Below are 16,779 nucleotides of genomic sequence, written 5' to 3'. Positions count from 1 at the left end.
CTTCATCTTCTGACTCTCTCCTAACGCACCATCAACAACATCAGCCGGAGCTTTTGTTGTCCACTTTGTGCGACATTCGCCGTCCGCCTGGCTTGAATATCGGCACGCTCCTCGGAGTTGCGCTCACATCACTTTCCGTGGCTCTCCTGATGCTTCATCAACAACATCAGCCGGAGCTTTTGTTGTTTGCTTTGCGAGACGTTCGCAGTCCACCTGGTTCTAATATCGGCGCGCTCCTCGGAGTTGCGCTCTCATCATCTTGCGCCTCTCTCCCGTTGCACCGTCAACAACATCAGCTGGAGCTTTTGTTGTCCGCTGTGCGCGACATTCGCCGTCCGCCTGGCTCTAATATCGGCGCGCTCCTCGGAGTTGCGCTCTCATCATCTTGCGCCTCTCTCCCGTTGCACCGTCAACAACATCAGCTGGAGCTTTTGTTGTCCGCTGTGCGCGACATTCGCCGTCCGCCTGGCTCTAATATCGGCGCGCTCCTCGGAGTTGCGCTCTCATCATCTGGCGTCTCTCTCCGGAATTACCTAGAAAATCGGGTGGATTCTTACTCTTCATCGCCTAATAGTCATGCGCTCTCCGTCTCTACCTTTCTGACGTTCGACTTTCTACAACAACTCTCTCAGAGTGCTCTCTCTGAAGGTGCTCTTTGGAGATGCTTTCGCCATCAACAACAACAATGGACTGCGGCTGCTGTAGAACGTTCTCGCTCATTATTACCAGGAGTGGATTCACCTGCGTGCAGTTATATCTTGAATGCTTATATTGACTGCCCACCTAATATTTGGAGCGCCGATCACCAGCCTATTCGTATCCGTACCACTACTTTACTGAAGGTTCTTACAAATAATTTTATTAATTATGATAAAATCCCAGCGAGGCCTCTTACGGATTCGGGCCATGATGCTGGACCAGTTATTGATAGCATGACCATGGATGACCGGATATGCGCTAACAATACAAATTTCAATATTTATTTTCAAAATATCGGTGGTATGCGTACGAAAGCTCAATCCCTTTTCCAGGCAACGTCTCATGGTGATCATGACGTCATCATTTTTGTTGAAACCTGGCTCAACATGGATTTCTTCGATAATGAATTCTTCGATACAAATCTTTATCATGTGTTCCGTAAGGATCGAGATTCCGTTAAAACACGATGCTCCAGAGGTGGCGGAGTTTTAATTGCTGTGCGGCGTGAGCTGCGTTGCATTGCTATTTGTCTCCAGAACGAGGATTCTCTGCTCGACCAACTCTGTGTATCTCTCGCTGGTCCGATGGAAACAATTTTCCTGACAGTATCATACATACCCCCAAGCAGCAGTTTTGATTTATATAAAGCGCATGTTGACAACATTGCCCACCTATACCAGGAGCTGGAAGATGGCCAATATATATGTGTTTTGGGCGACTTCAACCTATCTTCGCTCGTGTGGGCTCATGATCTTGAGTCTTCAGCAATGGTTCCCAGTAATCTGCATCTTCCTCATGAAATCTTAGTCATCGATGAGCTTCTTAGTATGGGATTAGTCCAGATTAACCATGTTTTTAATAACTTAAATAAGCTTCTAGATCTAATTTTTGTACACCCTGATTTATGCCTTACTCTATGCTGCAGCGATAATCCGCTAGCCGCGTGTGATGCTCATCACAAGCCCCTATTAATCTTAATTACTTGTTATATTTTCTCTCCAAATAATTCTCGCTTGCCTCTTACCTATATTAATTCTAGCAGTTTAGATTCTATCCGTAGTGATATTTCTAATATCAGATGGGCGGAAGTCCTCTCGCATGCGGATGTGAATACAACCTATGAAGTTTTTATATCTTTTCTCTCTACTATTATAGGCAGATATGCTAAAACTAGAGTTCAAAGTTCTTATAGACTACCATGGTACACACAAGGACTAAAAAAATACAAAAATCTCCGAAATAAATTCTATAAGCGCTACATAGAAAGCGGTGAAGCTGCCGACTTTGATCGGTACAAACAACATAAGCGTGAGTTTGAGTTCCTCAATAAATTCTTATACAGCCAATATATTGCTGATATAGAGTGTAAACTAATTACCAATCCTAAGTCATTCTGGCACTTTATCAATTCTAAACGTACAACCTCCTACTTTCCTTCCCATATGTCATATGAAAGTCTTTCAGCTTCTTCTGATATTGGGGTCGCTAATCTATTTGCTAAGTATTTTGTATCTAACTTTGAACCGAGCTCGCTGTGGAATGACGATGATTCACTCGGTGCCATTGCCACGATGCTAAATATTGGGTGCTTAGATGTTACTGATTTGGACTGTCATATGGCGGCTGAGAGTTTTAACGACTCAGGAAAATTAGACTGCGATGGCCTTTCTCCATTTATTTTGAAAAACTGTATAGGTGTTCTTTGTGAGCCCCTAAAAATGATCTTCAACAAGTCTCTTTCCACTGGCGTATTTGCGCATAGATGGAAACTTGCCACAGTTTCTCCTATATTCAAGTCTGGTCACAAAAACATTGTTTCAAATTATAGGCCAATTGCAAAGCTAAGTAATGTTTCAAAAATGTTTGAACGAATTGTAGCTAAGCAGCTAACTTTTCTTGCTGGTCGGATCATCAGTCCTAACCAACATGGTTTTATGCCTGGAAGGTCAACTACCACTAACTTAGCTACGTTTAATCTTTTTTGCATCCACTCGTTTATCAGTCATCATCAAGTTGATGTAGTCTACACCGACTTCGCCAAAGCATTTGACAAAGTCTCCCATAATGCTTTATTGGCAAAATTGCAGAAATTGGGATTTCATTCATCAATATTAAATTGGTTTAAATCTTATTTAGATGGGCGGATTTATAGAGTAGAGTGCAATGGTGTTTTCTCAAACCCGTATGTGGCTACTTCTGGCCTTCCTCAGGGAAGTGCTTTGGGTCCGTTTCTATTCATCATCTTCATTAATGATTTAAGCTATTGCATAACAAATTCTGAATTCCTGTTGTTTGCGGACGATCTTAAAATATTTAGGTCTGTGAATTCAATCTCCGATAGTGAACTTCTTCAAAATGACCTAGTAAATGTGGGAAATTGGTGTTCTCGTAATAAGTTGCCTCTGAACGTGTCAAAATGTTTCTACGTTAGGTACAGCAAACGATTAATTAATGTCCTTAGCTCTTATTCCATTAGTTCCCATGTTCTTTCCTTAAGAAATGAATCACTGGACCTAGGAGTTATGTTTGATACCAAATTTACTTTCATGGATCACATAAACTACATAATTCCAAAGGCATACGCTATGTATGGTTTTGTAAAACGAAATTCCACGCAATTTAAAGATCCGTACACGAAACTAAGCCTATTTTCTTCGTTCATTAGGTCCAGATTGGAATATGCTTCGTTTGTCTGGAGTCCGACTGGAACTACACACATCAATCGTATTGAGCGTGTTCAAAAAAAATTCCTATCTTTTGCCCTTCTTTCTCTAAACTTTAATGACCCGGTTCCCTCTTACTCTGCGAAATGTCGTCTTGTGCACCTTTCTTCCCTACAAGATCGTAGAATAACTAGCGCACTAGTTTTTATTTGTGACCTGCTGTCCTCCAAAATAGACTGCCCTGCATTGCTGAGTAGCATAGGCTTTTCCGTACCTGGTAGGTCTTTAAGGTCATTTGAACCCTTTTTTATTCCGGCATATAGAGCTAACTATGCTTTTAATGAGCCTCTGTGTAGAGCCTTGTTCTACTGGAACAAACTTCCATCTCACATGCGGCTGGACCCATGCTCTCCTAGGGAATTAATTAAGAAAACCCTTTACAATTACCTTTCGTCCCTTAGTATTTAGTTTAGTAATATACAAGTAGCCAGTTAAGGTACCAACTGTTGGCGAAATAAATAAATAAATAAATAAATAAAAAACGAAGCACTATTCTTACGAGTTGTGGAGCCTGAGAGTATGACCAAATTTTTGGCACATCTTGTACACTCCCCACACACACACACACACACACCCTGAAAAGGGGGCCCTGAAATGAAGGGTGTGGGCTGGATGGCAAAAACAAAGGCATTAAATTTAACGCGCCAAAACTTGTGCCATTTCTGGATGCCTTCGCCTCAGTTGCTGCGACAAATTTCAGTTAGCTCATCCGTCGACTCCTGCATTCCTACCCCCCAATACACTCAGGGAAAATGTTTTAATTACCTAATAACCAAATATAGGTAGATGACATATCGTCAAGGAAATGGTAAACTTTAATGGGTAGTAAGATTTATTTTATTCATACACTTCAACTTCAGTTTCTTAAAAGGATATAATACAAATTCCTACTGTCCCTAACTACTCTCCATCTTTGGTAAGTTTCTTTCGTTTGAAAACATACTGTATGAATAACAGTAATTAAAGAGCAAGCTACATATAATTTACTTAATAAAGCAAATAAAGTTTAAGCGACTTTGTAACCCCTGTTACTTCAACTTCAGTTTCTTAAAAGGAAATAATACAAATTCCTACTGTCCCTAACTACTCTCCATCTTTAGTAAGTTTTTTTTGCTTGAAAACTTACTGTATAAAGTACAATAATTAAAAAGCAAGCTACACATTATTTAGTTTTTATAACAAATAAAGCATAAACGACTTCTTAAACCCTGTTAAGGTTTGGTTAGGGTCAAAACATTGACAAAATTTTTCTCTGTGGAAAATCCCTTTTTGGACCCCCCTCTTTTTGGGGCCAAGCTGGCGGGAGGCAGCTTGTAACGTCAAAAGTGCAGCTCAAAACTTCAAAACGAGCAATGTGCCAACAGCCTGCCACCGCCACTTTTACACCCCCTCCCCCTTTTCGACGACCCTGTGAACCCCCTCCCCCAATATATCCGCCCTTAGCCAGTTTAAATCCTGTCCTTGCATGCGCTAAAATTAAGATTTATGAAGCCTGTAAAAAACAACAGCGTCACCAAAAACAGCAACAACAATCGCTTGGCAAGGGTGTGAAAGAGATGGTAGTTCGCTGGATGGGGGGAGAGAAAGAGACAGAGAACATAAGCAATGAATGCGCCAAAAATTTTTAACACGCAAATGATTACAAATGAATGGCAAGTGCAAGGGGTGCGAAAAGGACAGGGCGACAACGAGGGAGCAAAAGAGTGGGAGTGAGAGGGAGACGGAAGATAGCCCTGCACAGTTGTGCTCGTCAATTATACGTCCCTGTTCCATTCCGTTTGTTTCAAATTTATGTCGTTGGCCAATCTGTTTTACGATCCCTTTGGTGGAACAGCTTGTGATGTCTTTTGGAAGAAAGGGTTTGAATTTTAAAATAAAATCTTGCGTAATCCAAAAAGAATTGAATGAGGAAGAAAACATAAGAGCCATCGAGAGTAGATTTAAAAATAACACAAAAGAACGCTCTTATAATATAATATTATGGAAACAAAGTAAATTACAAAACCTAAAATACATTTAAATTAAAAATCTGAAACTAAGCGAGGTCTAAACATATTAAATTTACATTTTAAGTCTGGCAATAGTGGGCGCGCTAATGTGCGTGGGCGTGGCATGCTAATTAATACGAACAATTGGCCACGACCAGCATAATTAATTGCCTAAAAAATATTTAATTCACAAAACAAATTTAAAGCGATTTGGTGTGTTCATAATGAATTCTGACATTTTTTCGTTTGTTTGTAATTTCAATTAAGCATTCAAAAGTTCATTTAATGTGCACATGTAAGCGGAGATTAAAAATTCCATCTATTAAGTGCATTAAAAAGAGAAAATCAACGAGGTGTGGGAGCTTCACTAGTTTTGCCCTCTAGATAAGTGAAAATGTGAGAAATTTTTATTAAATTAATCGATGGAAATTGAAGATGACCGAGGGCGGAAGGGGGGGGAAAGGAAAGCGGTTGGGAAATTCAGGGGGAGATGTCAACGAATCTGTCAACACATGAACACAAGTTTGTGCCCCCAGGAGAAAGGATGCTATGTGATGGGATGGGAAAAAGTCCCTTTTTGACCTGCTTCTTGATTGTTGCGGGAAAATGGGAAAATGGGTGAAGCGGGAAAATTCACAACAACGGCAACACGGACACAACAGCCACATCATGAACAGCAGCCAAAACAACAAGGACAGCACCAAAAAGCCGAACTAAGCGCAGGTAAATTTAATTATGGCAACGGGCGAGCATCGAGAAATAGTAGAGGGAACAGGGAATAACACACACGGGAATGCAAAAGGTGCAGCTTAAAAAATTCGCAATGTAATTACATTGTTCTGCTTTCTAGCAATTTAAGTTTAATTGACTTTTTTTGCTTTAAGTTTTTCAATGCAAGCCATAGAAATTTACTTTCTGTGTGGCTTTGTAAAGGAAAAAGTACTCAAAACTTTTGGCATTAAAAAAAAAATACCTTGGGTAAAGTAACATATGTATGATACAGACGTAAAGCAATATTAAAGCACAAGGACTCTCAAGACTTCGCGTTCGAAATTGCAGAAAAGTAGGAGTCTAACAACGAAAGATTTAAGGGAAGCCATTATTGTTTTTTCAGGGTTTTCTTTATACATTTTCGAGGTAAATGAAGATTTATGTACAGCAAATATTTCAAAGTTGTTTATAATATTATTATATATTACTCATACGCCCTGTGTTCTAAATACCATACATGGCCTACTAGACCGAGAATAGGATTGTGTTCATTAGAGTTTCCCGGGATGGCGTAATCAAAATTCGTATTTCGCGAATGCAAAGGCAAGGGCAGATGATGCCATTAAGTTGCCATTAGGATGCACCGAACAGACCGCATATTTCTTGCCGCCAGCCCCCGAAAATGCAAACGACATTCAAAATTACACCCTAATGAACCGCGCTATTATGAATATTGCCTGGCTTTTCGGTGCAACCAAAACTGCATCTTGTTTTGCCCATTTTTGGCCACTGATAATGTTAATGACTTGACGGCAAAATATTTAAATGCCAAGAGACCCACTGATGACACATTGTCTGCTTTTGCTTGTGCTTTGCTTTTGCCTCTGCTCTGCCGGCAAACAAAGGGGGGAAAAAAAGGTGGGTAAAAGGTCCCACCAAACAGATAAATAAATCTTTGCGCCCCAGCGGGGAACCTGAAAAGCAGAAAAAGGTCCTGGAACCAGTCGCAGGACGAAGGAGAGCCTGCGGTTCGCCAGCTAACTTATGGCTGGCTGCAGTCTTAACATGATAATAACCTCGCTGCTGACCCGACCACCCACCGGCAAAAACCCTAATTCGGATTTATTTTGGGGTATATTCGTATTCGTATGTTTAACCTTTGTATTTTTGACTTCTTATAAGGGATAAGCATTGAATGAATTGGCCTGAGAAGATGACTATTTAAATAAATATTCTTAATATACAAAAACATTGTATAGTATTTAAACTAATTTAGGTAACATTAGATAAACATATGATATATATATATTATTACATATTAATGGATCCAAAATATTTACAAGTAACTAAGGGATATACATTAAAATATAATTTATATAGGGAAATTTCCTTAAAGATTTATAATTTTAATAAAATTTTTTTTAGACAGATTTGTTTTGATGAATACTTTTTTTTATTATTTTTAAACCCACTCTTATGCTGGTGCGTCTATCAAAACTTGGCAAGAAAAAAGAAACTCCCCCAATAATCACAGTCAAAGTGAACACAATGTATTTTTTTGGGTAGAAACAATACAGAATAAAAACAATTCGAACCCCAGAGCTATAGACTGTTTTTTCTTTATATATCCACACACATATATGTATATATAACCGATGTAGGCAAATGGGTGAAAAGGGTGTTGGAAAAGGACCAGCAACTGTGGCAACATTCCGACAACCCAGCCGGCGGCATTTTTCATTTTCTTTGCTGCAGTTTTTGGTAGCACAATGATATACGATATGGGCCAGCGCCTTCTGGTTTTCCGCCCTTCCCTTGTGATTTTCCCGGACTTTTCACCCAACCCCTTTGCCACTTCTCACTTCTTACAGCACTTTCACTCCGTCCAAAGGGAAAATCGCCCAGCTCGACCCAGTTGAGTCGCAAATTAATGTCAATATTGATATTGGCCATATCATTTGGCTAGCTAAGCGCTAACGAGTTAGCAGGTGCCACGTCCAAATGGTGGACCATTCCACCACCACCTTAACCCACTAGGGCCCTGATAACCGAGTTGCCAACTTGGTTACTTTATAGCCAAGTAACTGCGATATCAAAATATATAATTTTTATATTTACTAATTTCCTAAGTAGTTTTAAAAATAATTTATTTCCTTTCTCCGTATTCATTTTACATTTGTATAAATGAAATAACACAAAGCTAAAATATAATATAATAATATGTAGATTGTAATATAATAAAATATAAATTATTGGACAAATATAAGCAGAATTCAATGCAATAAATGGAAAAATATTACATTTAAATTTTTAATATTTTAAAATTATTTCAATAATTTTTCAAAATTGTAAGACATAAAATATTTACATTCTGTGGTTTTTTAAAATTCATATTTTTAGCTGGCTTTATCCCTTTCAACTTAAATGATTTTTGTCACGTTCGTTTTGGCCACGTTCATTCAACGCGTTTTGGGCCGTGTTTAGTTTTCCGGCGTGTGGTTTTCGCGGTTTCCGCTGCCGTTTTGGGCCTGTGCCGCTGATTTGGTAATACATATTTCATGACCGAATATGAAGGAAAGCACATATGGCCAACGGTGTTGGCAGTAGTGGGTGTCGGTTAGACTGCCGCTTTTCACTGGCCAAAATTGTTAGCCGGCATTTTGGCTTTTAATTAAATTAAAACGTCGGCCGCGAATTCCATATGCAGGCGTGTTGAGAGGATTTGCCGAGATTTTCGCCGCTTGTCGAGGGACTTTGGCGCCAATTTATAGTCTAATTTGTGTGGCAGCCTTTTAATGGGGACCGGGCATAAAAACAATTACCCAGAGAACGGGGCTTATCGGTGTGCTAAGCCGCGCATAAGCCATGTTTTCTCATTTAAACTCCCCGCCAGTGGTATATAATAAATGGGGCATATTGGATAACGTTTGTGGCTAGTTGGTTATGGGATCGTAAAAGGGTATGACAGGCCTTGTCGGAATGTATAAAATAAATTAATTAATTTAAAAACCCCAAGTATTTGGGGGTAACCAAAATCAGAAGGGTCTCAACATCACTAAATAGGGTGTCTAAAAGTTAACAAATAAAAATAACATAGTATTTTCAAAACGATACGTGGGACTTTTGAATGTATAATATACTGTAGCATACCTTCGATTAAATTTTTCAGAAATAATAAGGTATTCAAAATAAACCTTTAAATAGTTAATTATCCTTATTCCATTTCAAGTATACAAAATTAGGGCCACGTTTTATAACGCCAAGCCATTTTGTGAAATTCAATTTGAGTTTGGCTTGAATTAATTTCTATTTTGGCCAGAAGCCCTGCGAACGTCCTGCGGTCTTCACTCAATTTGCTTAATTTGCCAGGCCAGCAACAATGGAACTATTTTAAGGACCGCCGTTTGAGTCCTTCGGGTTTTCCAGGGGCGGAGGGAAAAGGGGGTTAGAAATGAGCGAAATTAAGTTGGAAGCAAGATGACAGATTTTTGCGGCGAAATTTTAGGGTTGTTTAGTAGTGCTGATAATGTCCCAACTTTCACCTGCTAAAAGGCCAACAGAGGGGGGCGGTAGAATACATCTGGGGGCGTGGCACTCGGAATGCCAACTGGCATGGGGCATAGTTTGTGCCTCGGCTTTTGTTGCAACAGATACTTGCGGTGCAACTTCCACTTCGGCCGCATGCCAAACTATGCCAAAGAAGCAGGAAAATGGCTACACAACTTGGACCGAGCTTAGGTTTTTCCCCTTCCCTGGGAATCCCCCTGAAACTCGCGTTTCCAAGGAGTAAATTTCGTGAAACACAAATTTATGAATGCCCAAAGACCATTCAAATACTCTAGGTTGGTTATAAAATATTTAAAAGTGTTTGGAATGCAAAGTAAAATGAACAATATTATTGGATGAGATATTAAATTAAATTAAATTACAGGAAATACTCTAGCATACAAAAAGATGGCTTAAAAGATAGCAAATATTTATTTAAAAGAATAATTTATTAATATTTCGAGAGTATTTATTTCCCTTTATTTTATAAATCTGTATAGCTTAGGAGTATCTTACTTCAGTAACAGCCTTTATTCCCAAGAGAGTATGAAAATGTACTAAGATATTTTCGGCAAATACTTTACAGCTCGCTCTGCTCATCATAGTAGTTGAAAAGTTTTTCTTGTCCAGAAACAAGGCCCGACTGAGCCAAGTTTGCGGGGCTAAGCAGCTGTCTGAAAAAAACCCTAAGGACCAAGGCAGTGCTGTCTACCATAAATTATAATTATACTTTTAAAATATATTAATTAACAACAAAAGTTAAAATTTATTTCAATTTTATATGTTCTATAAATATAAATATAGCCATTTAAAATAGTAATAGGTAGTCATTTTTCAGGGAATATTTTATATTAATAGAATTTTATTCTCACACTTAAATATTGTTTTAATATTTGTGAGTTGCACAAGGCTATTAAAGTTTTATACAAAATTACGCATACGACGTGTTTGCCAGTTTGAATTTAGTCCAAACTAATTGTTCTTCCATTTCTAGCACATCCATTTTAATAACTGTGTTGAAATATATTTATTGTTGAAACATGAGACCAAATAATACATTTTTATTGTGGAAATCTACGTCCTCAAAATTAAAGTAAACTTTTGATCAAAGGCAACAGTGCGTATGACTGATACACTTTGAAGCCAATTCACAGACCCTAAAAAGCATTTTTTCTAAAAATGTCCTAAATATCTTAATAGGTATGGGCCCAACCAATTTTCCATACTAATGTGGACCGCTTTAATGTACCCACAATACAATCTCATTTTAAATCCAAACCTATTTTCAGACAAAGACCCTTAAAAATTCCCTTTCTGGCTGAAAATCAGCCAAATTAGCTGCACAATGGGTTAGTTATCGGCAGTGGAAACTGGTAGCCATGAAGGATCCGAAACAGGAGCCGTAGATGTAGTACTGGCAGCCAATTACGGCCTACATGAGCCCCAAAAATGTTCACATTCGGCGCTGGCTCGAAACTCCGGAAATGGCGGACGTGTGGCGGCCATAATCCCGCCGAAATAGACAAGAAAATCCGTAGTAACTCCGGGTACCACCCACTCCGTCCGGAAAAACAGACAGCTGCACATACCCAAGTGTACTTATGCTGCTAGTCCTGACTGTTTGTCCCTATTTGCAGATGCATTATGTGGGATTTGGCCTTTGCATTCGAATAAAATATCAAGTTGCCGAAGCTCGACTTTTGCAATTTCAATTTTCGCCATAAAAACAACAAAACTTTCCCCCAAAGGCACTGGCAAGTAAACCCAAAAAAAAAAAAAGGAAATATTACTAAAACAGGAAATGGAAATAAATCCAGATTGAAAAATATGCGGATGAACATGTGGGTAAACTTGGCTCTCGATTTGAGTGTGTCTATGTCCCAACTTTGAAGTCAACTGGGCAAATCTAATTACATTTCGAATAGGGCCAAGAAATCAATTGCAATGTTATGTCATAAGTCCAAGGGGGCCCGAAAACTTTCCTGATTACCTTAGCCAACTTATGTGACCGAAAGTTGGCCAACTTTTGGGGAGAATGAGGGGGAACTCTATTCACAACTTGAGTGCAATATTAATGTGCCTTGATTAAGCATTTCTCTACCAATGCAAAGGGCATAATACACATTTTGATACATCCTTTGGTTTATCCAGCATTTTTAATCATGGTTAGATTTTAGGATATTTGGGCTTTATAAAAAGATGTGAAAGTATCAGCTTTAACTTCCCCAATTATTTCTTAAAAATAATTCAAAAACATATCTATTTTTTCTTACCACATCAATCTCTGCCATTAGAATAATTCGTTTTTGGGCCTTGTTCGCCATATGTTACGTCAATTGGCCGAGCCCACAAATCGTTGCCATTCAGTTGACTTTTCGCATCGAATGGTGAAATAAATCCAGCCATAACCCAAACTTGGCTATTTGTGCCGGATATAAGATCTCAATGTAGGTTGGATTCCCGCACATATTTTATATGAAGAAGGAGGGCACTTGGAAATTGGAAATGCATGCATTATGTCTTTCCATACCCTTTAAAAGTGGGGTAAATTGAAAATTTATCTTTAGTACTCTAATATTTCCTTTTAAAATTTATTTATTACCTTTTATAAATTTAGAATAGGCTGTCAAAAATTACTTTATTAAATGAATTCTTAAGATTTGTTTATATTTTCGATGTATATATTCCAAATATTCAATATATAAAACTAAAAATGATTAGTTTTACATCTTTATTACTAACATATAGTTTAGGTTACATTTATGGTCGAACCTTTTCTGATCTATTTTAACTTATATTTTTTCTGTGTGTTTCTTTTTGAATTATTTTTTCTAGCCAGCGAGATTTATGTGACTCACTTTGCCCACTTTCACCCGGCGGGTAAAACCAGCTGCATCTGCCCTAGTCTTTTTCCGCAATTTTCCCCCGCTTTTCCCCCAGTTTTCCTTTAGTTTTCGGTCTCCAGTTTCATCTAGGGCTTCATCTCTGGCTTTGGCTGCTACTTCTTTGGCTTTGGCTTTGGCATTGGCTCCTTCTGTTCTCCGGCAGCCAGTTTTTCTCTACCAAAATGTCATATGAATATTTTCGCGCGAGTGTCGCAAATGCGTGGTTCCAAGTTCCCAAGACCACTATGAAAAATTTATCACGTACTCTTAGCAAGGAATTCGAATATCCCAAAGCATTTCATCGTTTATAACGATTTTTGCTAAGCTGTGCTTACGTATATAAATTATAATAAAATCATCCTTTCATCATCCTTTTTAAAATAAACATAAATTTAATTATTTTTAATAAATTTCTCTCAGTGCACCTATCTTACGTAGTATCTAACCGTTTCCATCTCTATCTGAGATTGTTTGTCTACTTGTGTTTTGCACAATTTTTGTGCATTTTGGAGCAGCTAACACAATTTGTGTGTGCCTGATCTTATGATAGCCCTGTCTACGTTTCCATCTACGTAAGTCAGCCATGTGTGCCCCGCATCCTGGATCCCATATATACCCACCTACATGTACATATATCCCGCCTTCTGCCACTAACTACAAGCTGACTGTCGCTATAATTTTCCAAAAGGATTTACAATGCTAAAATTACTTCCTAAGCCATCCGACCATGTCGTCGTCGTTTCGTATGAGGAGCTCCAGGAGCTGGAAGGGGCTGGGAAGGAGGAGGGGGTGCGGAAGGGGGTGCCAGGAGCACCAGGACGAGGAGTTCTAGGCGGATGCTAGGTCTGCGATGCTGAGAAGTCGGCAAATGGCGAAACTCGCGAGGCTTTTCGTCTTTTTCTCTAGTTCTCAACTAAGCGCAAATCCTCGATGAAACTGCTTAGCGATGGGATCGTGAATAATCGTAACATTTATTTAAGAAATATATTAATAAAATGTAAAAGAATAATTAAATAACAAGAAAGGGTGTCGAAAAGTATGCAACAAAAAATAACTTCGTTTTCGAAAGAAATCCTTATATTGTTGCATACTTTCAGACACCCAAAGTAAAATATTGTTAAAACCCTAAAGATTTCTGCGGAACCTACCCGATATTTTACATTTTATACTAACTTTTTAGATACTATCGTTAACTAAAATATTTCTAAAAACCAGTATTGATTTTCTTGACTATTTATTTTAAATGTTATTTTTGTAACGCGATCGCCTCACGCTTTAGTCTCCAACTTCACTGTGGGTCGTTCTGTTTGTTTTCCGCTTTTTTCCCAACATGCCAATGTCCTGGTTCTTGGTTTCTGGGCTTCGGAAGACCATACTTTTTTCCAGAGCCATCTTTCTCCTTGGTAAGCCTTACTTTTCCTTTTGCTCCTTTTTTTCTGGCCATCTTGTCATCCTTAGGCTTTTGGCGTTGTTCAACTTTCGCCAGACGCCCACATGAAATGGCAGATGTCGTCGCCGCCCCCAAGAACCCTTCTGTTGCCCTTCAGTCCCCCCAGACCTTATAGCCCCTTGATTCCTCCACTAGCCCAAAAGGACCAAAAAAAAAACAGACAGGATTGCGTTCTCTAAGTCATTCTGTCGTTGCCTTTTTGAACTTTAATATACTGCAACATTCATGTGTTTGCGGAGGCGACACCCTGGATATAGCTGTCTCTTTCGCCAGCTCTATTGCCGCCTCTTTCTGAGTCCTTCTATAACTCTCTCCCTGTCCAAACTAAGACCTTCTCTGTCGCACAATCTGCTAAAGACAGAGCACAACTCAATTTTACAAAAGGGCGTTGATGTAATCATGCCAGCACACACACACACAAACAGAGCGAAAGAGACGGGTACTAGAGAGTGTGAAAGAGAGGGGTGTAGAGTGTGCGAAAGAGAAGGGCTATGGATCGAGGGTAGAGGATTTCTAATAGTAATTCCATTTATAATTTACTGTCGTCGATTTATAAATGAGCCTAAGCCATCAGAACTTGAGCCCCTGCCTTTGGCCATGTTCTTGCACCCGTTTCCCCCCCCTATCGCCGCCCCTGTCCTTTCATCCTTCGCCGTAGATTCCGGGGACCAAGAGCAAAGCTGCCAAGTGCTTAACATAATTTTAGGCGCATTTGTGGCATTAACATGGTGGCATTTGCATATGAGAGTTCTCTGTGCTGTTGAAGGCACAGAGACAAATTGTTCACTAAATGGTAAGGAAATGCGCTAGAAACTGTAGTAAAAACTCAATATTTTAATGATAGCTTGCACTTTATTAAAAATTCTTTTTAATGTTGCCTAATATTTGAAGTTCATACTGGAGTTTTTTGTTAAATTTAGCTAGTTGAAAAACCTACAACGGATTTTGCGCGAGTGCAGTCGCATTAGAGGCCACAGGTGTGGCCTGCCCCGGAAGCTCTTAAGCTGACCCGAAGTCTGGCATTTGTACTGCCCGTAAGCGGAAAGAGCCCCGTGTACATATATATATACCCGTATAGGGGACTAATCGTGCCACATGACACATGCCGCACACTTATTAGAATTTCATAAAGTGGCCGCATGCTGCAGGAAGCCGCAAAGCCATGCTAAAATCTCAGATTAATGAAACGTTATAAAGTTTTTTCACTGCCGAGTATTTTTGGTCACGAAAAGGCTTGATGGAAAATCGTGGGCTAAAAAATTAGTTAGGAAATTTAGATATGCAAATCCAATAAGTCAAGGTTATTTTAGTTACAGGTTTATTTAATACAATTTTAGGACATGGAAATATTTATTTTGCTATTAAATTTAATAACTTAGAAAGGTGTGCTATTTGGTTCAATTACAATTTTTCGTACTTACTTCTTTCAATCGATCAGTATATTAATTTAAGAAATTTTGCACAGCTTGTGCGTATATTTAAAATAAGCAGCATAGAATTTTTGCGAAACGTTTACTCACTTTTGTTCTGAACTATATCCCAGGTTTTATAGTAAGAAAACTTCCATGGAAGTTATCGCACCATTAAAAAGAGCCTTAAGAATATTTAACTATACAAAAATGAATTAGACTAAGTAAACTTAAACTGACATACTTCATTATTGGTAGTTCTAAAACCCATTTAAGCATATTTAAGATCCCCTATCCCTAAATTAAGTTGTCTTCCCTCCCTTTGCCCAAAATGAAGCCATAATATTTCACTAATGGTTCCCCCATCCGAACATGCACACAAGTACTATATTTAGCATATGCACAAACATCTTGTAATTTGTTATGTGGCAGTCGCGACGACGAGGGGGAAGACGCCTCAACCCAAGTCCCAGGTCCCAGATCCCAGTCCCAGCTCCAAACTTATAAAATTATGATACCCAGAAAGCAACAAATTTTAATTGCAAGAAAATTTTCGCAATTCTCGCACACAAACGGAAAATATTTGTGGGAATTTTCCCCGTGGAGGGGCGTTGCAAAGGGGAAATGCAAAGGGGTCCGTTCACCACATGCATGGCGTAAACTTATCGTTGATACAAATGTATCTAAAGTAGCACAAAACCCAGGCTCCACTGTAACCAGCACACGGCAGTAAACCAAGACAAACGCTCTAAAACTCGCTAAAGTTTTTGGGGGCTATGCAACTGTAACTGTGTAACTTTCTCGACTCGTCTGTCTGTCTCCGGGATATCCTGGAATTTTCAAATGATCTAGGGGTATACCAACTTTGGTAAGGATTATATAATATGCAAAGTACCAAATAATACAACTTTACAGTTGATACTTTAAGATACAAAATTTGTAAAGTTTAAAACGATATATATACTAAACGAAAAGCTTTGTAAGAAAAAGTTTTGATTAAATTACAAATTTTAGAAATTTTATATTGTATATATATATTTATATTTATATATATTTATATATATAACCTATAACCTTGAATATTATAGACATTTTTTATAAAGGTGTTATAGATATTAAGGTGCCAAATAACATTATATATAGTTATATATTGTTTATTTTTTTTCTTTTTTTAGGACTACTAACGAGTATTTCTCCGTCGAAATTGGTTCGTATTTTTTCCCCACCTTTCCCTGATTGTGTGTGTGTTTATGCTGGCATTATAAATTTATTTAGCAAAAGCGCGTAAAGCGCATAAATTGCTGAGCGCAAGCTGCTCAAGGGCTGTCCTCCGTCCTTCGTCCTGGAAAGCGAAAATAAAAAAGAAGG

Source organism: Drosophila suzukii, chromosome X (genome assembly GCF_043229965.1).
Source record: "Drosophila suzukii chromosome X, CBGP_Dsuzu_IsoJpt1.0, whole genome shotgun sequence".
Classification (NCBI taxonomy): Eukaryota; Metazoa; Arthropoda; class Insecta; order Diptera; family Drosophilidae; genus Drosophila; species Drosophila suzukii.
The sequence above is the reverse complement of the archived record's forward strand: the minus strand, read 5'-3'. Positions refer to the sequence as shown.